General features: G+C 43.5%; 1 long non-coding RNA gene across 1 annotated transcript; it reads right to left on the reverse strand.

Annotated features, from left to right (window-relative positions):
* Nucleotides 1-736: 736 nt before the first annotated feature.
* Nucleotides 737-20,193, reverse strand: LOC148775182 (uncharacterized). Its single transcript, XR_016039490.1, has 3 exons — nt 20,057-20,193; nt 19,287-19,429; nt 737-848 (listed from the first exon to the last, which is right to left on the reverse strand). It is a non-coding gene; the product is annotated as an uncharacterized LOC148775182 (long non-coding RNA).
* Nucleotides 20,194-21,953: the final 1,760 nt, after the last annotated feature.

Here is a 21,953-nt window from a genome sequence, read left to right on the forward strand (position 1 = left end):
ATACTAATGGCCTAAAGAGATTGCTGAGAAGAAAGGATAACCTGCCTACTGCTGACAGACCAGCTTGGGTATCTAATACTGAGGCCAGCTGATCCACCTGCTATAGTGTGAATTGGCTGCGATCACTTTGTAGATAAGAGTGGCCATCAGAAAATTAAGCAGAAGACACTGGTCAAGAGAGAGGTGAGTAGAGCAATCAGGAGAGGTGAAGCTAAAGAAACCAGAAGCCCTGGGAGAGCAGAGGAGCTTCCCTTCTGGTCCATCTGGTCCCCTAAGGTTCCTTCCAGTCTCCTAAGGTTGCTTCGGCTGCACCGTTTCCTGCCCTTGAATCTAAGAACCTGCGGTTGCCTGCTGTGTCCCCACAACATCTCCTGCCCGTCCACCCTCTTTGGGCTGAGCAACTCCAGGGGGTACCTGTCTCTCATGGCCCAAGCCACCTGGCCTGGAGCAGCATCTCTTCCTCATTTGTGGGGCTTCTCTGGGATGCCAGAAGCCTGGACCCACCCACGCTTATCATAACCCCACCTGTACTGATTGAAATTGTGTGGTTTCCAGCTGCAGTGCCAGCTCCTCCCAATCCCTGGCAGATGGTAAACACTCAATGACTGTCTTGGAAAGAAAGAGACTCATCAACATCAAGCTCAGCTGGGCTTTCTTTGTCTCAGCAACTTTTCACCTGCCCCTGCTCATGGCTGTCTCCTTTGCCCAGGCTATTTTAATTTCTCCAGTCACTCACCTTCCCCACCTCTCCTGGAAGTAGTAACAGCTGATGTGTGCTGAGTGCACAAGATGGGCAGGCATTGTGCTGACTGCTTTCCGTGTGTTGAGTCCTTTAATCTTCCCAAAACCTAGGAGGCAAATCCTATTATTAACATCCCCATTTTACAGATGAGAAAGCTGAGGCCTGGAGACTAGGTTACTTATTCAACATCACAGAACAGTGATAATGAGGATTTGGAAACTAGGCAGTCTGGTTCCAGAGTCTATCTCCTTAAGCTCTTATTAATTTTGTGATAATAAAACCCAGCTGTGCTCAGCAGCTTGCATTAAGAGCAGAGAAAATGCTTTCTTCTTCAGAAAAGAACAAGACTTATTTTTTCTGGAAGCATGATTGTGCAAAGGAGTGATCGGTCTCTAGCTCTAGTGTCTGGCACAGTCACTGCCTCCTAGTTCACAGGAAAATAGAGTGAATCGGGTGTGAATTTCACTGACTCCTACCTGCAGACATCTCCATTGGCCTACCTTCTCCTGCTTTCCTCAGGCTCAGGGAAGTGGGTATCCTCTCACTTGAGCTAACCTGGGTCCCTCTGACCAACTCTGTGGGCTGGCCTCATTGGATGCGGCAGCCAGGGCCCTGGCAGAGGGAGCTGGCTGCTGAGCATCGCTAGGGCTTGATGGAAAGACTGTCCCCAGGGGTGTGGTCGGGGTAGGATGGGGCCACCTTGGCACAAGCAATAGCGGGGAGCTGTGGCTTCCTCTATAGGCTGGGGGGTCAGGGGAGGTAACAGCAATTTTAGAGGCTGGGGGAGAGCTCTTACTGTGAGAAGTGACTGTCTGAGAGAAGGGGGGCCTTAAAGTCATGTGGAGCTGAGTTGTGTGTGTGAACACATAGCAGGACAGAGGAGGGAGGGTCTTGGATAAACAGAGATGTTCCTTCACTCCTGTATTATCAATCCCTCCCTTTTCTGTGGGCTTCCCTTGTGGCTCAGCTGGTAAAAAATCCACCTGCAATATGGGAGACCTGGGTTCTATCCCTGGGTCAGGCAGTTCCCCTGGAGAAGGGAAAGGCTATCCACTCCAGTATTCTGGCCTGAAGAATTCCATGGACTGTATAGTCCATGGAGTCACAAAGAGTTGGACACAACTGGGCGACTTTTACTTTCAAGGGGCAGCTAAGGGTTTGAATGCTGCAACTAGAGATTCCACATGCCTCAGTTGAAGGTCAACGATCCCATGTACAGCAACTAAGATCCGGTGCAACCAAATAAATTAATTTTTAAAATTTCTATTTGAGTTTTAGATTCCAAACACATATTACCTTATGCAAAATTTGAATACTGCAAAAATATACAACATAGAAAGTAAGTCTTCCTTAGTATTAGCCACCCCCACCCTGCTCTACACACACACTCCAGATATAACTGCTGTTAAAAAGTTTTGGTGCATATTAGTCTAACTTTTAAAAAATAGATGTATAATCAGAATGGCTAAAATGAAAATCATGACAACACTAAATATCAGCGAGAATACAGAGAAACTGGCTCTTTAGACCTTGCTGGTGGGAATGTAAAATGGAACAGCCACTCTAGAAAACAGTATGGCTGTTTCTTACATTATTAAATATGCACTTACTGTATCATTCAGCATTTGCACTTCCGGGCCTCTGTCTTAGAGAAATGAAAACTTGCTGCTACTGCTGCTAAGTCGCTTCAGTCGTGTCCGACCCTGTGCGATCCCATAGACGGCAGCCCACCAGGCTCCACCGTCCCTGGGATTCTCCAGGCAAGAACACTGAAGTGGGTTGCCATTTCCTTCTCCAATGCATGAAAGTGAAAAGTGAAAGTGAAGTTGCTCAGTTGTGTTGGACTCTTCGAGATCCCATGGACTGTAACCTACCAGGCTCCTCTGTCCATGGGATTTTCCAGGCAAGAGTACTGGAGTGGGTTGCCATTGTCTTCTCCAAACGAAAACTTAGGTTTACACAAAAACCTGTACATGAATGTTCATAATAGCTTTATTTGTAGTTGCTAAAAACAGGAAACAACCCAAATATCCAGACAGCTGAAAGGTTAAATCAACTGTGGTATGTCCATACTATAGAATACTACTTGGCAACAAAAAGGAAGAAACTATTAATATGGGCAACAACCTGGATGGACCTCCAGAGAATTCTGCTGGGTGAAGAAAGTCAGTATCAAAAGGTTACATAGCGTGTGATTCCCTTTATGTAACATTCTTGAAATGACAAAGTTATAGAGATGAAAATCAGATTAGTGGTTTCAAGGGTCAGGTAGATGGGAGGAGCGGGTATGGCTATGGTGGTAAAGGAAGTGGTACAAAGGATGTGTGTGTAATGGAACTGTTCTTGACTGATAGTGGTCACATCAATTGACTATGTGATATGGGTTCGATCCCTGGGTTGGGAAGATCCCCCAGAGAAGGGAATGGTTGCCCACTCCAGTATTCTTACCTGGAGAATTCCATGGACAGAGGAGCCTGATGGGCTACAGTTCATGGGGTTGCAAAGAGTTGGACACAACAGAGCAACTAACAATTTTACTTTTTCAGAGCACTCAAGACACACTGTGTCTTCTCTACGTGCATGGGTCTTCTCCGAGCTCCTGGAGCATAGGCTGCCTCTTGCTCACATGCTTGGTCATCCATCACAGTGCTCAGCACACATGTTCAGTCCGTAAATCATGTCTGACTCTTTTGCATTCCCATGGACCATAGCCTACCAGGCTCCTCTGTCCATGGGATTTCCCATACAAGAATACTAGAGTGTGTTGCCATTCCCTTCCCCAGGGGATGTTCCCAACCACACCCACATCTCCTGCATTCACAGGTGGATTCTTTATCACTGAGCCACCAGGGAAGCCCTGTTCAGCACACAGTAGTCACTTGAGTGTTTGTTAGATAAATGCCATGGGCGAACTTCCCTTAAAAGGGATCACTAGCCAAGAAGAAAGATAAGGAGCATCACCTAATGGCAGGTGATCTCATTGAGGTGACATCGAGGTAGAATGGAAAGTGCTTTGTGAATGGCAGAAAGAGGGACAGTTGCAAAGGAAGAAGGAAGAAGGAAATTCCTTGGAGCTACCACCTGGGGCCTGAGAGCCTCCGAGCCTGCAGGGAGTCCTCTTCCACTGCTGCCCAGGGTGAAGATGGAAAGGAAAAGTAAAGCAGGATACACAGAACTGTCTGCCTCTGCTGTTCCTCCTTTTCAAACTCAGCACCTAAATTCTAAATTTGGAAGTCCTTTATTTACTGAAGAGATGTTCAGGAACAACGGCCTGAGACACTTGGCACTTTCTTTTCTCCTTGGGCGGAATGAGACTCCCTCCGAGCAAAGATTGGACAATGGCTTTGCTGTGTCCATGGAAACTTTTCCCTCTGGGAATAATGCCTCTTCCCAACTACATGGGTATTTTGAGAGTACTCCTTTTTGGAAAAGTTCAAGAACAATTCATATAAATGCAGTCTTTTCTAATTATAAATTTATATTTGGGTAAAGGCTCATCCATAGCAGAGCTGAAAAAGAATAAATTACAGGACTCAAAGACAGAAAACTCCCTGGAAGAAAGTTTGAATTTACCTAAAAAAAAAAAAAAGCTGAATGAAATTCATTAGTTTCTTTTTGCTTGTAAGTGTTTTATAAATGTTTTAGAATGAATGTATCTTATTTTTGTAGTAAGAAAAAAGATCAGTACTTTTTTTTCAACTAAAAGAATTGCTGGGGACTTCTCTGGTGTCCAGTGGTTAAGAATCTCCCTTCCAATGCAGGGGATATGGATTCGAACCTTGGTCAGGAAATAAGATCCCACAAGCCTGCAAGCCTCAAATAGAGAGCCCCTGTGCTGCAGCCTGCATGCTCTGGAGACCATACTCTGCAACAAGAAAAGCCTGTGCACCAAATCCAAGAGCCTGTGCACTGCAACAAAGACCCAGCAAAAGCAAAAAAAAAAAAAAAAAGAATTGCTAATCAGTGTACACGGAGTAAAGGTGACAAGTAAAGCAGGGGAGCTGAGACCACCTTACCCAGATTGGGGGCTTATAGGCAAAGGGAGTGTGTCCATTTTCTATACTGTATAACAAATGACCACAACCTTATGGTGGTGGAAAACAGCTCCCATTTATTACCTCACACCCCGTAGTTTAGGAGTCTGGGTGGGCATCGTATAGATCTGACCTTCTGCAAGGCTGTCATCATGGTGTCAGCAAGACATCTGAGGATTAACTGGCAATGAATCTACTTTTAAGCTCACTCACTGTTAGCAAAATTTAGCTCATTGCTGCTATGTTTAAATGTTAGTTGCACAGTCATGTCTGACTCTTTTGCAACTCTTTTATAACTCCATGGGCTGCAGCTCACCAGGCTCCTCTGTCCATGGGAATCTCCAGGCAAGACTACTGGAGTGGGTAGCCATTCCCGCCTCCAGGGGATCTTCCCGACCCAGGGATCGAACCTGGGTCTCCGGCATTACAGGCAGATTCTTTACCATCTGAGCAACCTGGGAAGGCTAACTGTAGACTGGAGGCCTTGCTCATCTCCAAGAGGCTGCTCACAGTTCCTTGCCATGTGGGCTTCTCCACAGGGCCTCTTAGAACAAAGCAGCTCACTTCTGCAAAGGCAGCAATGGAGAGAACTAGCGAGAATGGAATCTTACATAACAGAACCTGATCCCAGACGAACACCCCATCAGTATCATATTCTAGTGGTTAGAAGCATCTCACTCAGGAAAGGGGATTATACAGAGTGCAAGTACCAGGAAGTGGAAACCATAGGGATGATCTCAGTCTGTTTGGTACATGAAGCTCAAAAATTCTTGTGGGAAACACATCCTTTCGTCACCCAGCATTCTGGTACATTCCAAAGGCTGTCCCACTGCAGGCACCCGTGATTCTCCACCTGAAAGACCTTTCCTTCTACACTACAAACAGACCTCCTGAGGAGTTAATGTCACTAGGAGCAGGCCTTAGCCAATGACGGATGGAAAATGGAGGATCCCCCACTTTCTCACCCCTAGGGTAGGAAAACTCAGAGTTAGTACAGTACTGTTAGTACTGTCTCCTACAGTCCACCCCAGGACTGAGCCCCAGTTCCAGTTACCACAGCACTAATATGCTTAATAATATTCCTTTTCTTGGCTCCCTTTTTTCTCTGCCTCACTTCCCTACTCCCAGTATTGCTGGGATCACTTGTGAAGCAAACTAGTTGCACTGAAATCCTGCCTCAGGGTCCCCTTCTAGGACTACCCAATCCAAGATGGTGGGAGTCAATATTTAAGTGGGTAGCAGAGGATAAAAACCAGTTACAAACTGAATTTGGGATTTTAAATTAGGACTAAATTAGTCCTAGGACTAAGACTGCTGTAATAAAATGCCACAAAGTAGCTCATAAACTAAGGAAATTTATTTTTCACAGTCCTTCAGTTCCGTTCAGTTCAGTTGCTCAGTTGTGTTCGACTTTTTGTGTCTCCCCTGGACTACAGCACACCAGGCTTCCCTGTCCATCATCAACTCCTGGAGCTTGCTCAAACTCATGTCTATTGAGTCAGTGATGCCATTCAATCATTTCACGCTCTGTCATCCCCTTATCCTCCTGCCTTCAATCTTTCCCAGCATCATGGTCTTTTCCAGTGAGTTAGTTCTTTGTATCAGGTGGTCAAAGTATTGGAGCTTCAGCTTCAGCATCAGTCATTCCAATGAATATTCAGGACTGATTTCCTTTGGGATTGACTGGTTTGATCTCCTTGCCCCAAGGGACTCTCAAGAGTCTTCTCCAACACCACAGTTCAAAAGCATCAATTCTTTGGTGCTCAGCTTCCTTTAAGCCATAGCTTTGACTAGACAGACCTTTGTTGGCGAAGTAATGTCTCTGCTTTTTAATATGCTGTCTAGATTTGTCATAGCTTTTCTTTCAAGCTGTAAGAGTCTTTTAATTTCATGGCTGCAGTCACCATCCACAGTGATTTTGGAGCCCCTAAAAATAAAGTCTCTCATTGTTTCCACTGTTTCCCCATCTATTTGCCATGAAGTGATGGGACCAGATGCCATAATCTTCGTTTTGTGAATGTTGAGTTTTAAACCAGCTTTTCACTTTCCTCTTTCACTTTCATCAAGAGGCTCTGTAGTTACTCTTCTCTTTCTGCCATAAGTGTGGTGTTATCTTCATATCTGAGGTTATTGATATTTCTCCCAGCAATCTTGATTCCAGCTTGTGCTTCATCCAGCCTGGCATTTCGCATGATGTACTCTGCATATAAGTTAAATAAGCAGGGTGACAATATACAGCTTTGATGGTACTCCTTTCCCAATTTGGAACTTGACTGTTGTTCCATGTCCAGTTCTAACTGTTGCTTCCTGACTTGCATACAGATTTCTCAGGAGGCAGGTCACGTGGTCTGGTATTCTCATCTCTTTAAGAAGTTTCCAGAGTTTGTTGTGATCCACACAGTCAAAGACTTTAGCGTAGTCAATAAAGCAAAAGATGTTTTTCTGGAGCTCTCTTGCTTTTTCGATAATCCAGCGGATGTTGGCATTTTGATTTCTGGCTCTCTGCCTTTTCTAAATCCAGCTTGAACATCTGGAAGTTCACAGTTCACATACTGTTAAAGCCTGGCTTGGAGAATTTTGAGCATTACTTTGCTAGTGTGTGAGATGAGTACAATTGTGCGGTAGTTTGAACATTCTTTGGCATTGGAATGAAAATTGACATTTTCCAGTCCTGTGGCCACTGCTGAGTTTTCCAAATTTGCTGGCATATTGAGTGCAACACTTTAACAGCATCATCTTTTAGGATTTGAAATAGCTCTACTGGAATTCCATCACCTCCACTAGCTTTTTTCATCGTGATTCTTCCTAAGGCCCACCTGACTTTGCACTCCAGGATGTCTGGCTCTCGGTGAGTGACCACACCATTGTGGTTACCTGGGTCATGAAGATCTTTTTTGTACAGTTCTGTGTATTCTTGCCACCTCTTCTTAATATCTTCTGCTTCTGTTAGGTCCATACCGTTTCTGTCCTTTATTGTGCTCATCTTTGCATGAAATGTTCCCTTGGCATCTCTAATTTTCTTGAAGAGATCTTTAGTCTTTCCCATTCTATTGTTTCCCTCTATTTCTTTGCATTGATCACTTAGGAAGGCTATCTTATCTCTCCTTGATATTTGTAGGAACTCTGCATTCAGATGGATATATCTTTTTCTCGTTTGCTTTCACTTCTTCTTTTCTCAGCTATATGTAAGGCCTCCTCAGACAACCATTTTGCCTTTTTGCATTTCTTTTTCTTGGGGATGGTTTTGATCACGGCCTCCTGTACAATGTTGTGAACCTCCATCCATAGTTCTTCAGGCACACTATTTATCAGATCTAATCCCTGGAATCTATTTGTCCTTCCACTGTATAATCGTAAGGGATCTGATTTAGGTCATACCTGAATGGTCTAATGGTTTTCCGTACTTTCTTCAATTTAAGTCTGAATTTTGCAATAAGGAGTTCATGATCTGAGTCACACTCAGCTCCCAGTCTTGTTTTTGCTGACTTCTCCAGCTTATAGAGCTTCTCCATCTTTGGCTCATAAATGTCAGAAGCTTATTTCTCACAGACCTCGAGGCTGAGAAGTCCAAGATCATGGCATGCAGAGTTTTGGTTCTGCTGGAGAACCGCTTCTGGGTTGCACATTGCTGACTTTGGGCTGAGTTCTCACGTGATAGAAGGGGTGAGCTGGCTGTCTGGAGTCTCTTTTTATAAGAAAACTAATCCCGTTCATGAGGGTTCCATCTCCATGACCTTCTCACCTCCCAAAGATCCCACCTCTTAATACCATCACCTTGGGCATTGGGTGTGAACATATGAATTTGGGGGAAGGGGGAGACAAACATTCAGACCATAGCAGAGTCCAACAAAAGGGACTTGAAATCAGCAAGGACTCAGAATTAGAGAAAGACTCTAGCGGATTTGAGGGCAGAAACGAGGAAACTGAAAACTCAGACACACTCCTCAATAAGTTAGTATGAACAGAACCAAGCTGGGCATGGCTGCCTTTCCCATCTAGAAACAGATAATATGCTGAGATTCATCACAGTGTAATAAAGCAGGTTTTTGCCCTCTAAGCTCCTGACTGGGACAATCTGGACATATCACAGAGTAAGGGCACAGAAGAGAGCCAGGTATCAGTCCTCCAGCAATGAGCAAAGTATTGCCACTTGCTTGTTAACTGTACCCTGACTTTCCTTGAATGTCTTAAAGATACCTCAAGATCAGTAAGTCCCAAAGCAAATCTATAATTCACCTGTTACACTCTTGCTTTTTTTTTTTTGCCCCTGCGTAACTTGTGGGATTCCATTTCCCAAAGCAGAAGTCCAACCCTGGTCCTCGGTAGTGAGAGCACAGACTCCTAATCACTGGACGGACAGGAAACGCTCATCTGCTTCTGCCAGTATTCCATAGCACCATCCACCTGTTGTGTGAGCTTAACACTCAGGCGTCAGTCTGGTTCCCTCTTCTCATGATCCATCACCAAGTCCTGTCCTCTTACCTTCCCAATTTCTGTTGAGTCCATCCATTTCTCTCCATACCCACCACTCTGGCTGCCCTATTCCAGCCCTGCTGTCTCTGGACTCCCACACTGTATCACTGGATAACAGACAGTCCCTCTAAGTGGAAGGCCCCCCTCAACTCCCTACCTTAGGCCCCCACCCCATGTACGCTGCTCCAAGATGTGCACACTCTTAGCGTTTAATCACAGTCCTAATAGAAAATATTCATACATATATTTTATTATGAAAAAATGAAACAGAGAAACACAGAGCCCATATGAAGCACCTGTGTAGTCACAACCCAGAATTAACAACGTGTGTTAGTTGCTCAGTCGTGTACGACTCTTTGCGACCCCGTGGACTGTATCCCACTAGGTGCCTTTGTCCATGGAATTCACTAGGCAAGAATACTGGAGTGGGTAGCCATTCCCTTCTTCAGGGGATCTTACCAAACCAGCGGTGGAACCTAAATCTCCTGTACTACAGGCAGATTCTTTACTGTTTGAGCCAGTAGGGAAGCCCAAGAATTAGCAATGGCAGCATGCTAACTTGCTGCTAAACTTATTACAAAACTTTTCCTTCCCCTTTAAAATAAATCAAACATAAAACAGATGTGGTTAAAGCTCTTTTGAACATTTCCCCTCCCCCTGACTCCTATTCTCTTTCCCTTGTCAAAGGAACTACTACCGAGAATTTCCTTGTGTTTCTTTCCCAGTCATGATTTTATGCTTTTAATATGAAACGTGTGTTTAAAGAAAATCAGTGGATAGGTTCCTTTTGTTTTTGAAATTATGTAAATGACACTGTATTGACGCTAGAGGTGAACACGTGAAGATTTGGAAGATCAACATGCCCCTGAGTTGTTACCACAGAATTAACTGGGTGCCCAAATGCCTTCTGTGGGCACTTCCGCCTCCACCTTCAGTCTGTCATAGATAAGAGGATATGGCGAAATCAACTTCTGATTAGTTGCTTCCAGATACCAAGAGAGGACATAAAAAGGAAACCAACTCAAAAAAAAAAAAAAGGAAACAAACACTTTTCCAAGTGGTGATGCCAGCTATTATCTATCTACTCCAGGCTAAGAATTATACCTTGCATGACAAAATGTCCAAAGAACATTGTCAACTCAGTGTCTTCAGCCAAGGATGAAGTTATTGAACCTTAAGAGGCAAGGGATCTTAATGGCCTCATGTTACCAACATCCTTGTCACCTCTATCTAGAACTGGTATGGCCCAGGGAGCTCCAAAACAATGAAATCTGGGCTCCCCTGGTAGCTCAGCTGGTAAAGAATCCGGCTGCAATGCAGGACCCCAGTTCGATCCCTGGGTTGGGAAGATCACCTGGAGAAGGAAACAGCTACCTGCTCCAGTAGTCTGGCCTGGAGAATTCCATGGACAGAGGAGCCTGGCAGGATACAGTCCATGGGGTCCCAAAAAGTTGGCCCAATCAGCTCCATCACAGTGACATTTAGAAGCTACTTATCCAACAATGGGATGGACAGCAGCATTTGTTTAATCTAGAGAATCTATACTTTGGGGTGGGGGAGGGGTGGAAAATGAGGAAGTGGAAAGAACGTGACCTTTGGAGTCAGACAGACCTGAGTTCCCCTCCTGGGATTGCCTCTTCCTGTGTGTTGCTTAAGCTTTAGTTTCCTCTTCCACAGCAGAGGAGAAAAATCCCAATTTACCAAGCAGCAGAGGGAATTCTGGGAAATCACTGAGTGCTCTGGGACATGACCAGATCCCCTTTATCTGAATTGTGTGCATGTGCTCAGTCGTGATCAACTCTTTGAGACTCCGTGGACTGTAGCCTGCAGGCTCCTCTGTCCATGGTATTTTCCAGGCAAGAAATACTGTTATGGGTTGCCATTTCCTATTCCAGAAGATCTTCCCGACCCAGGGATTGAACCTGTATCTCTTGTGTCTTCTGCATTGGCAGGTGGATTCTTTACCACTGAGTCACATGGGAAATCAGGTTGTCTGAATTTGGAGAGGGTGAAAGTTCTGGTTCTGGGTTGTGCCTGGGAAAGGCCACATACAATGTGAGGATCAAATCTGGGCCACCGTTTGCTCAACGTGGTTGGCTGGCCTCCACCATCATCTTGTCACCTCATGGGATCTAATGAACAGAACTTGTTTGTATGTAGGGGACTTACTGTATCCCATACCACCAGGCACCCTGTTGTGAGAGCTAAACACTCAGGCAGCAGTCTGATTCTCTTCTCTCACAACCCATCAGCAAGTCCTGTCCTTTTACCTTTTCAAGGAGGGAGCTGGCTTTGTTTTGATCCTATGCGGTAACCACAATGATGGTTAAGTGTCTGGAAGTGGCCTAGATCAGTCCTTATCACCTTGATCAGCTCCAATCCCACCCCCACAGGGTGTTATTCACATCTGGAAAGGAGAGCAGTTTTTGTTTTCAGAGGACCACGAATACCATGGCCTCCAGGTGACTGTTCAGCTCTGAAGTGCCTAAGGTAGCCTATTAAACCATGTCCGGAGTGAAAGGCTTCAGACACTACTATCAGATGTGTCAGGAATCTCTTTCCCCATATGAACTAGATTGGACAATCAGAACCTCTTCTCCTTCTCTGCCGCTGAAAGAGCAGTTCTGTCTACCGGTCTCCAGATCCTGTCATCAGGCTATGATTTGGCCTTTCATCTTAGGAAGGTCAAAATGAGTAGAACAGCTGGGTTCTGTAATTCCACCTCCTGCTCCACCTCCACCCATGTGTAACTTTAGGCTAGATAAACATTGGCAAAGGAAACATACATTATGCAGGGAATGTGAGCTTGTAGGTCTCATGCCCACAGCATTATCAGGCACTCCCCAAAGAGAAGTGTTCCTGATCATGAGTGGGCCATCTTGTTTCACAGAATAAGAAGCTAACAATAATCAGAGGAAGATGCCCAGAGACTTTTCCATGGATTATTCTCCTCCTAGGAAAACACAAAGGTACGTCAGTGGACAGAGTTCAAGGTGATAACTTCTCTACCTAACCTATTCTTCAAGTCCTTTCAAGCTGGTTTCACAAGGTTTTCAGTAAGTCACCCAGTCGTAGGTGGAGCATTATCTTCTGGGAACTACTCCCAGGTACCTGAAATACCATTTGAGAGTGAGCAAGACACGTTCCCAAACCCCAAGGGCTTCTTTGGGGCTACAATTACACTTTGTTATGTGCTGATGACACAAGGATTTTCGGGTTGACTTGTAAACCTTAACAGGTTGTTGGTTAGTAAATTAAAAATATGTGAAATCATGAACTGTATGATATTTCTCTTGCCTTTTTTTGGTTAATATTGTTACCCTGGAGCTAAGGTGGGGGATATCAGAAATGTTTGATATACAGTTGATGTCTGTGTTGCGTACTCATTCTCAGATTCGGGTTTTGGCATGGATTTGCTAAACACACAGATGCCAATTAGGAAACTAAAATCCAGTCATTACTCAGAGATTAAATATTTCAACATAGTGTCTCAAACTATAATTAAAGGCAGTGAGCCTCATTATTGGGAGAACAAAAACACAGGGAGGCAGACAACTATTTTTGGAATTGTTCTTATCTTCAATGCCATCTACATTTTTTCAACTTGTTTACAGTATTTCCAACCTTACAAATCAGTCTAAACAAAGTGCCATAAAATGACACATTTGTGAAATGGCCTAGGGAGAAGCAGAGGAGGAGCAGGCAGAAGAGGTGATGAGAGCAAGAGAGCAAAACAGGGACAGACTTTTTCCCCGAAAAAGGTTAAGAAAGAAAATGAAATAATTAAAATCTATCATCTGAATTGAATTTCAAGGGGTAGTACAATTCAATTTTGACCCAAATTTAGTCTTTGTATTTCGTCGCCTCATTCAATTTAAATTATAGTTGCAAGAGAATAAAGTACACATATAAAGCACCGTATACCCATGTCTTGGGCATATGCTAATTAAATTAATTACTTTATAAATATCAAGATTTGATAAATGGTGGGCCTTATATAACAGAATATACATATATGTATATGTATGTATCATCAGAAAAAAATAACTTGAGAGAATTAAACTTAAAAATTCCATTTCTCTAGACTTGCCTGCTAGTCCAGTCTCTGATCCCAAAGCAGAGGGCTCAGTTTTGATCCCTGGTTAGGGAACTAGATCCCACGTGCTGAGACTAAGAGCCAGCACAGACAAATTAAATTAATTACTTAATTTAAAAAAAATTCCACTTCTCATTACTTAAACATCTGGTCAACTATCTTCTTATGATTTCATTTGTCTCTTTTTTATCCTGTTTTGGCATTTGAGCACTTCCTTAATGGCTTTTTTTGTTTTAAATTAAGAGTTAATATACAGAGTGCTTAGAAGCACTGTGTAAGTGTGCACAATTATTATTACATCTAACTCTAGAAATTCAGAGAACTAAGAATATTTTGAAGGTACTGAGAATATTTTACTATATAGTTCAATATTCAAACAACACATGTATTTCCAAAGCAGTGTCAGGAAACACCACACATTTCAATAACACTTCATACTTCTGACTACACAGAGCGGGGCAGATAGACGTATGACAGGAAGTTGTACTTAAGCAAACTAAGATTCATCTTGGTTAATTACATTTTCTGACTCTAGTTAGAATGACATCATAGCATCCAAAATGGAAAGTCATTACCCACGTACTATAATAATATCCACTCCACAGATAATAAGAAACTTCCCTCAAATACAAAAATCTAATAAATATGCATTCTTAGAGATATTTTACAAAGAAAAGATTTCTAAAATATTTTCCCTCTGAGTCAGTATCCCTCTAAAGTTTATTGTGGTGTGTGGGTAGCATAACACAGAAGATAGCCAGTTACAACAAAATTAAAGAGACTCTACTTCAACGACCAGAGAAATCTGATTACAGTCTGGATATCAGGAGAAGCCAAGGAAGTACTGTCCTTTCTGTTAGGTGTGATATTGACATTATGGTCATGTGAGAACATATATATATATTTTAAGAGAGGCTTAAATATGTAGGAGTGAGTTGAAATAACTTCTAGGGTTAAAATAATAATAATTTAGAGAAAAAGTGAGAAGGGATAGTGCAGCCAAATTTTGCTAATTGTTAAATCTGAGTGATAGAAATATGAAAGTTTACTGTTCTACTCTGTCCACTTTTGTGTGAGTTAGAAGCTTTACATAATAAAAAGTTGTTTTAAAGAACATTAAAATATTTGATTTAGTAGTTTATTTTTTGCATATGCAGAGCATGATTAGATGAGAGAGTTCTGCCATATGTGAGACTATCTGTTAAAGGATTTTTTGTAGCTTGAAAGTGAAAGTGAAAGAAAGTGAAGTCGCTCAGTTGTGTACTAGTCCTCAAACTTGAGTATGCATTGGAGTCTCCTGGAAGACTGGATACCACTCACATTGCTGAGTCCCCTTCCCCAGACTCCAGAGTTTCTGATTCAATAGGTCTTTGCAGGGGCCCTATAATTTGCATTTCGAACAAGTTCCCTTTTGACCCTGATGTTGCTGGTCCAGGGACCACACTTTTAGAACCACCACTCTAGCTAAACCATCTCTCCTAAATTACCCTGTTTAAGTAGTGATGTAGATGGACCTGGAGTCTGTCATATAGAGTGAAGTAAGTCAGAAAGAGAAAAACAAATATCGTATATTAACACATATATATGGAATTGAGAAAAATGGTACAGATAGACCTATTTGCAGGGCAGGAACAGAGATGCAGATGTAGAATGGATGTGTGGACATGGAGGGGCAAGGAAGAAGGGATGGGTGGGATGAACTGGGAGAATAGGATTGACATAATAACACTACCATGTGTAAAGTAGACAGCTAGTGGGAAGTTGCTGTACAACACACGGAGCTCAGCTCGGTGCTCTGCAATGACCTAAAGCAGTGGGATGGGGAGGTGGGAGGGAGGTTCCAGAGGAAGGGGATAAATGTATATATTGCTGATTCACTTCACTGTAGAGCAGAAACACAACATTGTAAAGCAATTATACTCCAATAATAAAAAATAAATAGAAATAAACTACCCTGTTTCATTTTTTCTGCCACCAATTCCATTCCTTTTTTATTTAATGTCAAGTATGAGCTTTAACTGTTCACTTTGTCCAGCTTCTGAGCCTATTTAATTGATTCTAGAATGTGCTGAGAGTCAAATCTTGAGGCTTTAGTATTAAGATTTTTCACTATTTGATCTTAATCTACTCAGCTTCCCAATCTTATCATTCATTCTTCTCCCAACTCCAACAATATCAGGCTACCTGACTTCTAAATAAGTTAGTCAAATTCCTACCTCAGTCCCTTTGCCCATGCCATCATCCCCTCCTGGAATGTGCTTGTGCACTTCACACACATAGACTCACACACTGAGTCCAGTCCAAGTACCTCCTTTTCCATGAAGCTCTCCTGGGCTGCCACCATCCACAGTGATGTCTCCTGCTGAAAACCTCTCATTTTAAACTAATCAAATGCTGTCTTATAATAATTTTTATTTATTATTTGTTATATACTTGCATCTTGTCTCTTCAATATAGTGCAAACTTTGCAAGGGTAGGGGCCATGCTTTATACAGAACTTCTTTGTACAGGCAACAGACTTCAACCTAGAACTATAGGCAAGGTCATTTACCCTACAAAATGGGGGAGGAAGATACTTACTCTTTCTCTAAAGTAAATAATGGGATGGAACCTGAAATCTGCAGATGCAGAAGACATATCAGTAAGAGGCAACAGAGATCTAATATCTGTTTACCTCCAAGCAGTGCTCTGAGACTAATTAAAGTTTACATAGGTCTTTGAGATGTTCAGATGGAAGGGGTTTAAAAGAGTTGGAATGATGATGATGATCCCTGGGACTCTTTCAAAATTTCATACCAAATTTCACAGCACCCCTCAGGTTCTACAGTCGAGGGCTACTCCCCTGCTGGTGGCTGAAAGGTGACTTTCGAACAGCGCTTGAGATTTTCAGGGAAAACAAACTTTAAAATAAGGCTGATGGTGTTGAAAATCCCAACATAACAAACCCTTGGCTTCCTGGGCGAAACTGAAACCAGAACGCTCCTTTTCATCCTTTTGCAGGGATGCTGGACTCTAGAACTGATTCTCTGCTTCACTTCTGCAATCACAGGCTGTCTGGTGTCAGGATTGTGCCTGCAGCTACCTGGATTATGTTTGTATTATGGCAGCTCAAAGGCATTTTTGACCTGAGTTTATATTATACATGCTTTATTATATATATTAATAAATATAATATAAATATATAACATACATAAAGTTTATATATATACACATATATATAATATATATGTGTGTGCATGCTCAGTTGCTAAGTTGCATCTCACTCTTTGTGATCCCACGGGTGGTGTGATGGTAAGGAATCCACCTGCCAAGGCTGGAAACACAGGAGAAAGAGTTTCAATCCCTGGGTTGGGAAGATCCCTTGGAGAAGGAAATGGCAACCTACTCCAGTATTCTTGCCTGGAGAATTCCGTGGACAGAGGAGCCTGGCTGGCTACAGGCCATGGAGTCACAAAGAGCTGGACAGGACTGAGTACACATGTATAATATACATATATATTTGTATATATATGGTGGTTTAGTTGCTAAGTCGTGTCTGTATATATGTATATGCTAACTTGAGTTCTGCTCTTCAGGAAGCATCCTCTCTTTCTCTCTTAAAAAATACCTCAAGAGGTCTCTTGATTATCAATTGAAAATCTGTTTGTGACCCAAGCTGGAGAATGTTGCATCATTTCAACTTAGATTTCCTTTAGCCCTCATTTTCTTTCTTTCTTTCTTTTTTAATATTTATTTATTTATTTTACTGAGTCAGGTCTTAGTTGCAGTACTTGGGTTCTCTAATTGTGGCATGTGGGCTATTTTCCTTGCAGCATTTGGGATCTAGTTCCCTGACCAGGGATTGAACCTGGACCTCCTGCATTGGGAGCTCAGAGTCCTAGCCACTGGACCACCAGGGAAATCCTTCTAGCCCTATTTTCCTTGGTAACAACTCTCCTTTCTCTTTTTTCTTTGCTTTATTCCTGCATCCTTGTTTAGGTTGACTTGGCTTGGTACTACTTTGGTTTTATGGTTAATAATTCATTAACCATTAAAAAAAAAAATCTCTGAATCCATAACTATGACTGCCTATGTTAGATGAAAAGAAAAGAGCTCCAATACCTTTACAGGCCCAGGCAGACATAGGTACGGTTATAATTAAATAGTAAATCACAACAAGATACCGTCAGAGGCATGCCTCAGATGTGCTGGGAAAAGTCAAACGTTCTCACCTGCCAGCAGGAAAGAAAGAAAGAAAGAAAAAAAAAGAATAGCCCAGTCAAGCTTGACCAGACAAGGTTTATACCTGGTATGATCATAAAGCCACTCCTGGCCTGTATTTCCAGGAATAAAAAATCCAGTGTACAAAGAGCCAGGGTCATATTCCACACCAGATGCTAATTCCTTTCTTAGCTGCAAGATCAGATCAAACCGTTTCCTGGTTGGCAATGGGCAACTTTGGTTAGACTAATGCATGAGATTAGAAGTCCTCAGACTGCTGCTGCTGCTAAGTCACTTCAGTCGTGTCCGACTCTGTGTGACCCCATAGACGGAAGCCCACCAGGCTCCCCCGTCCCTGGGATTCTCCAGGCAAGAACACTGGAGTGGGTTGCCATTTCCTTCTCCAGCCTCAGACTGCTATGACTTGTATAAGAAAGTCTGCAATTTAATTAAGACAAAAATGACAACAACACATCACACAAAAAGTCTCCTCTTCAGGCCCTGAATTAGAAGGAACCTGAACCTGGAACTGCCATCAGTTAACCAAGATCTCAGGGCTCCTTCCTTTGGCCTTGAAGACTCATTGTTGACACTGTCCTTGCACAAGGACATCAGTGTGGGTGGTCCTTTATTCCTAACTCAGACTTTAGGAAAACAAATCAGCAGTGGAGGAGGCCCAGATTCTCAGTCTCTAACTGCCCTTTGAGCCCAATTCAGGATATGCTTCTGTGAAAGAAGTGTGTCTCTCTCCTGGGTGAATGTAAATGTATGAAAACTTAATGATGCCTCCTCGCCACGTTATTTTTATAGGAAAATGCTTCCTGAGGTGTACATGACTGGCTTATTACCTTTGGGACACAAATCTCCCAGTAAGATGTTGACTGTGTGTCCTCATCATAAGGATCTGATTCTGGAAGAGATCTTACAGATAATACAGTCCAAACTATAATTTTTCTCTGCCTTCTTTTTTTTAGAAGGCTTCAAGGTAAAGGGATCAAAGGATTTGCCACAATTATAGAGCCATGGTCTGTAACGTGTCCTCTCAGTGTGGTTCCCAACCATCTGACAGCCACAGTCCCACCTGGGAATGCACTAGAAAGTGAACTTCTCAGGCCCTGTCCCAGACTTTCAGAATGAGAAACCCCAGGGATGGGGCCCAGCAATCTGTTTTAACCACCTGACCAGATGGTGTAAAGTTTGAGGACCACTAGTTTGTAGGAAAAACATATATTTACAGAGGCAGAAAATTGGGGTGGGGAGGCAGACTTTATTATCTGCCTTGAAAGAAAAGTGAAAGTGAAAGTCGCTCAGTCATGTCCAACTCTTTGTGACCCCATGGAATTCTCCAGGCCAGAATACTGGAGTGGGTAGCCTTTCCCTTCTCCAGGGGATCTTCCCAACCCAGGGATCGAGCCCAGGTCTCATGCATTGCAGGCAGATTCTTTACCAGCTGAGCCACAAGGAAAGCCCAGGAAAATTGGAGTGGGTAGCCTATCTCTTCTCCAGCGGATCTTCCTGTGTCAGGAATTGAACGAGGGTCTCTTGCATTGCAGGCGGATTCTTTACCAACTGAGCTATGAGGGAAGCCTATCTGCCTTGAGTGTGTGTATAAATAGCCTTTGTTTTTCTCCTTTCTTTGCAACACAACTACTTCATGTGAAAATATAAGGGTATCATATTTTGCCCCCTTAGCCAAGAGAGAGCTGACAATGTAATGCAAGAGCATTCTCTTTCTACTCACCTTTCATCTCGTGATGGAGCCAAGACTCTGCTCAGAGAGAGGTACTGCCCCTGCCAGGCCAGGAGCTTTCCTGTATAATTCACAAGCAGCCTGGGCAAGCTGAGGGAAGAAATCTGCAGGAGGACCGCCTGGTCAGGAAACACCTGGTAGGGAAGTCCACACATGGTCAGAGGAGCTGAGGGCCTGGGACCTCCAAAGCAAGGACAAATGTCCCCAATAACCTTTCATGCGCTGTTTCCAGAATAAAGGATGGAAAGGTGGGGTGTGCCCAAAGGGTTCTGAATCCAGTCAGAGAAAGGCATAGGATGAGGACTACTCATAGAAATCTGTATTTATCACACATGGCTGGCATTTTCCTGTTCATCTTTCTGCCTTGACAAATTCAGCTGGGACTTTTTTTTTTGGCTACCCTCCATGGCTTGTGGGATCTTAGTTCCCTAACCAGGGATAGGGCCTCCAGCAGCGGAAGTGAGGAGTCCTAACCACTGGACTGCCAGGGAATTTCTTCTTGAGGAAAGGGCCATTACCTGGACTTCATAGCCCTGCCACTGGATAACCTAGTGAAGTCATTCAGCACTGTGCGTGGAGACAAGTTAGCTGGTTATTGAACTTGGGGAGGCAATATAGGATAATATTTAGGTGTAGGAATCAGACAGCTTGGCTTTTGCATTAGCTAGCTGCTTGAATTTGGGAGAATTATATGACCTCTTTGTGCCCCAGGATTTCTACAGAAAAAAAATATATCAGTAATAATATTAGTATCTACTTACTGAGACTTGGCGGAGAAGGCAATGGCAACCCACTCCAGTGTTCTTGCCTGGAGAATCCCAGGGACGGGGGAGCCTGGTGGGCTGCCATCTATGGGGTCGCACAAAGTTGGACACGACTGAAGTGACTTAGCAGCAGCAGCAGCGAGACTTGAAAGAGATAATCCGTATAAGTGCCTGGTATGTCAGTATGAACAAAATCAAAGTCCCCAAACCCATCCTGACCCTGCTTGCACCTGCATCTTTGTTTCTGCCATTCTGCTCTTTGGGGATTCCCTGGGCCCAGTCCCCACCAGTCACAGAGGTTAACCTGTGCCTCCTGTTTCTCCAGAGTTCACCTCAAACACCTCTTCCTCGCGGAGCACCTCTCGCTCGATCATTTGTCCCATCAGCCACACAGCACTGTGTTTTTATATTTTTGTGGTATTCATCACATTTTCCCTCCGACTGTATAATGTACAAAGGACCTCAGGTTACTTGCTCTGTTTCATCTCTGTTTCCCTCTGAAGTGCCAAGTGAAAGGCGGCCTGAAAGTAAAAGTTGCTCAGTCGTGTCTGACTCTGCAACCCCATGGACTATACAGTCCATGGAATTCTCCAGGCCAGAATACTAGAATGGGTAGCCTTTCCCTTCTCCAGGGGGTCTTCCCAACCCAGGTCTCCCGCATTGCAGGCGAGCCACAAGGGGAGTGCCAAGTGAGGGGAGGCCTAGACTGAACATCCTGGTGTTTCAATGTTTTCCTGTCACAAGGATTCAAAAACCCAGTTCAATTCGACTCATAATGTGGAAGGATTTTCCTTCCTTCCACATTTTTCTTCCTTTCCATGAAATGGAAAATTCCTGAGGAAATACATTCAGGCTTCACGTGAATGTGGTGCCATCAGGGCTCGGGCTCTGTGTCCTGGAATTCCCTCAGCTCTGGTTTCTGAGGTGTCATCTCTGTTCTCAGTACAGCCAGTAGCAACAGGCTGGGCTACAAATTTCTCGGTTTAACTCTAGGGAGAGAACATATTTCTCTAAACAGCAAATGAAAGTCTTTAACTTAACTCTGATCAGGCCAGTTTACATCAGGTACTCATCCCTTAACCCATGAGAGACAACTGAGGCAAGAGGGTGGGATCCCCCGGTCAGTCAGTTTGCCCTCAAATGAGGTGACATTCAACTCCTTTCAAACTCTTGCTGTTCCACAGTGGGGATGCCAAACACAAGTTAGGGGCTGCTGAAGAAGGAAAAGATACTGGGCAGAAAACCCTTTATTACCCACAGAGTACTCAATCCATGCAAATTAAATAAAAGAGTATGGAGTAAATAGCAGTATATAAATATATATATATATATATCAGTTCAGTTTAGTCGCTCAGTTGTGTCTGACTCTCTGCGACCCCATGAATCACAGCACGCCAGGCCTCCCTGTCCATCACCAACTCCCGGAGTTCACTCAAACTCACGTCCACAGAGTCAGTGATGCCATCCAGCCATCTCATTCTCTGTCGTCCCCGTCTCCTCCCACCCCCAATCCTTCCTAGCATCAGACTCTTTTCCAGTGAGTCAACTCATCGCATGAGGTGGCCAAAGTATTGGAGTTTCAGCTTTAGCATCAGTCCTTCCAATGAATACCCAGGATTGATCTCCTTTAGAATGGACTGGTTGGATCTCCTTGCAGTCCAAGGGACTCTCAAGAGTCTTCTCCAGCACCACAGTTCAAAAGCATCAATTCTTCGGTGATCAGCTTTCTTCACAGTCCAACTCTCACATCCATACATGACCATGGGAAAAACCATAGCCTTGACTAGACGGACCTTTTTTGGCAAAGTAATGTCTCTGCTTTTTAATATGCTATCTAGGTTGGTCATAATTTTCCTTCCAAGGAGTAAGCATCTTTTAATTTCCTGGCTGCAAT

This window comes from Moschus berezovskii, chromosome 17 (genome assembly GCF_049115385.1).
Source record: "Moschus berezovskii isolate FMDL1 chromosome 17, NW_MosBer_1.0, whole genome shotgun sequence".
NCBI lineage: Eukaryota > Metazoa > Chordata > Mammalia > Artiodactyla > Moschidae > Moschus > Moschus berezovskii.